The sequence below is a fragment of the Phytophthora infestans genome, genomic scaffold (genome assembly GCF_000142945.1).
Source record: "Phytophthora infestans T30-4 supercont1.199 genomic scaffold, whole genome shotgun sequence".
Taxonomy (NCBI): Eukaryota; Oomycota; class Peronosporomycetes; order Peronosporales; family Peronosporaceae; genus Phytophthora; species Phytophthora infestans.
Window position 1 is genome coordinate 162,297 of NW_003303560.1, and position 3,501 is coordinate 165,797.

The window sequence follows — 3,501 nt, forward strand, 5'->3', positions numbered from 1 at the left end:
GATCGTCTGACGTGTGCAGAGCGCTGGGCACTGATCCTGGAAGAACGTGAACAAGTGGAAGCCTGTCTGGCGTCTGGGGTGACAGCCGGGGATTCGGCCGACGGTCAGCCTTCCGCAGAACCTTTGGACACGTACACGACAACCCATGGCGGAGGCAATAACGCGAACGAAGCCTCGGTAGTGCGTACACACGAACTACTGAGACCGGTGAACGTGGTACATACGCCAACGAGTGTTAGTGTCCAGTCAGGGGTGACCACGGAAGCGACAAGCAACGGCACTGGATTGAATGGAGTCACCCGTTTTGACGAAGCTGTCCCGGCCTTGTGTGTCACCAAATCTGCGAACGAGCCACCGGTGGTTGATCCAGAGGATACAGGCATCGCGCAGAAGGTGTTGAGTACGGCACCGAGTATTCATTGCAAGATTGGTGCGAATTCCGAAATGTCAAGACAGCGGCAGAACGAGGAGCGGAACAAAAGTCAACAACCCAATATGTCGGCGGCCCACGCATTCAATATTGCGAACGACGACTCGGCAGGTGGCCCAGAGATGGGAAACCAGGATGGGAAGGAGATGGACCAAGTACCGACTGTTGAAATCAAAGCGGATGCCAATGTTGAGTCAAGGAAAGCATCCGTAGCGGCGTTGGACGGAACATACATCTCGGTTGCTCGAGTGTTAACAACCGAAGGAAACGAAGCAACAGAGGATACGAGAAATGATTTCTACGAGCATCCAGCTAGCAACATTGGCTTGGACGACTACGCGAAGGAGCTGGCATTCCTGCCGGACCTGACCGAAGAGATAAACGCGACAATTGACTACACTGCGCCTAATGTTGCTGATCCTGAGCTGTCGACTGAACGCCGAGAACGTCTAGTCGCGACGCTAAAGAACCACGAGCACATCCGGATTGCTAGTGGTAACGCACTGCCGCCGCCAGCCTACGGAGCGGTATGCGATATCGACACACAGGGGCACGCCCCAATTAAACAGCGTGCCCGGCGCGTGCCGCTGCGATTTCTCGGCAAGCTGTACGAGCTGCTACGCGCTTTATTGCGTGCAGGACTGATCGTATTTTCAGACAGTCCATGGGCATCGCCGATCGTGATTGTCATGAAAAAGAACGGGCTGGACATCCGGCTCTGCATTGATTACAAGATGGTGAATGCTATCACCGCGATCATGGAGTATGCAATGCCGCTAGTCGACGACCTGTTAACAGATCTCGAGCGCTACATTTGGTTCTGCTCGCTGGATGCAGCAAGCGGCTTCTGGGCGGTCATGATGACCTTGCGAGCGCGTAAAGTGTCAGCGTTCGTCTGCGCACTAGGACATTTTGAGTGGTTACGCATGCCCTTTGAGTTAAAGAACGCACCGATGATCTACCAGCGTATGATTGACAACGCACTCTGGGGGTTCGTTCAACCTAAAGGAGGTTGGTTTGAATACTCGGAGAGAATGCGTTTAGCTGAAGAACAGGCCAAGGAACGTCGTGGACCAAGCGCCGAGGGTTCGTTTCAAACGAAGTTCGCGGCAGACCGCGAGGCACCGGTAGAGACCGACCCTGTACTACAACTCGTCAACAGCCCCGTCGCTGACATGTTTACGAACGGGGAATCAGACGAATCATCGCTGGTACCTGTATTTGGTCGACGGTCGTTTGTGGATGACATTTGCTTCGGTGGCGAGGATTTCGACAGCTGCCTGGCGACGCTGGACCGATTGCTGGCAAGATTTGCACAGTGTCGGATCAGCATTAGCTTCACCAAGAGCATCTTTTGCCAACCCAAGGTGGACTTTCTGTCGCATAAAATTTCGCCAGAAGGTATCAGAGCTGACCCCAAGAAGCTTGCGGCCATCACCGAGCTTTCGTTTCCAACGAGTAAGAAGGGCATGCAGTCGTTTCTTGGAGCGGTTAATTACTACAGCCGCTTCATTCAAGACTTCGCGGTCTACGGTGCGGCGCTGTACCAGCTCAAGGATGAAGACTTTGTCGTTGAAGGTGGCCTTTCTGTGGCACGTCAATCCTTCGAAAGATTGAAGACGAGTGTTTCACATTCACCCATCCTCAGGCACTTCGATCGGTCGAAAGAAGTTCACGTCATGCTCTTTGCGAATGAATGGGCGTTGAGCACTACGCTAATGCAAGAACATGAAGGCAAGTTACACCCCGTACGGTTCCTCGGTCGGGTGCTTAAGGAAGCCGAGATGAACTACCATCCAGCTGAGAAGGAAGTTTTGGCGTTACTTCTGCTGTTGAAGATCTGTTACGTCCAGCTGGCAGGAAAGACGCTACATGTCTATACACGATTCTCGACGTTAGAGTGGGTGCATAAGTCGAAGTCTCTCTTCGGACGCGCGGTCCAGTTCGCAGTGCTGCTATCGCAGTGGCACCTTAAGGTGCAGCGCGTGAAGGAGAAGGATGTCGCCTTTGCGCAGCTACTACAGTCAAGCATCACGAGCTTCGTTGACCTGGAAGACTCGCTCGCGCCGGTGGCGCCTCCAAACAAGGGTTCCTCGACTATTCAAATGGACCCCGCGTTGCTGTACGCCAGGATTTCCCGTAATTACAGCGGATTCGTCATGTCTTTTGACGGATCAGCGAAGACAGAGAAGTACGGTGGCTACGGGAGTTGTTCATGGGTGCTGTGGAGCCTTCCTGAGTGGAAGGTAGTGATTGCTGCAAACGCTTACCTCTCGGCTACCACGGTGAATGAGGCAGAGTACACAGGTATGATAAACGGTGTCAAGGCTGCTATTGCGCACGGTGCCGAGGATTTAGTCATCGCTGGTGACTCAAGACTCGCGATTCAACAATTACTAGGGGTGATCGCATGCAGGAAGGAAACTTTGCTAGCGCTGCTGAATACTCACAAGGAACTCACGCCAAGCTTCGATCAGTTAAATATCTTCACGTTGTACGAGAATACAACGCGGCCGCGGATTCGTAAGCCACTGAAGCGCTGGAATCAAAGGTCAGTCGGGTAATCTTGGCTGAAACTCGCAAGTCGGAATTGGCATCGCTGAACCGCATCCAGGAAATGATCTACGAGCCGGATGAAGACTCGGTAGATGTTTCGTCACAAGGAGCAGAGCGTCAAGTACATGTACTGTCAGGCAGCGAGTCTACAAAGTGGAAAACTTTCGAAAATTTCGTGGTTGATTACAGCTCACCAAAGTGCGATTATGGTAATATAGCAGTGATGACTCGGCGACAGACGAAAGCCAAGAAACGCGTCAGGTTTGCAGATGAACACTCGGAGGGGGTCTCAAAAGCTCAAGAACAGCATGAAGAACGACGAGAGACGTCCACCGAAGATTCAATCGGCCAGGATTTGCCAGACCATCCTCACAAGACTGTACCAGCGGCATTTCCCGATGCGGAGGATGTTGACCCGGTAGCGATACAGCGGGAGCGACGCAGACGGATACTGGTGGCACAAGACGAGGAACGAGAAGTGGTTTAACATCAAGAAGGTGCTTCAGGGCCAAGAA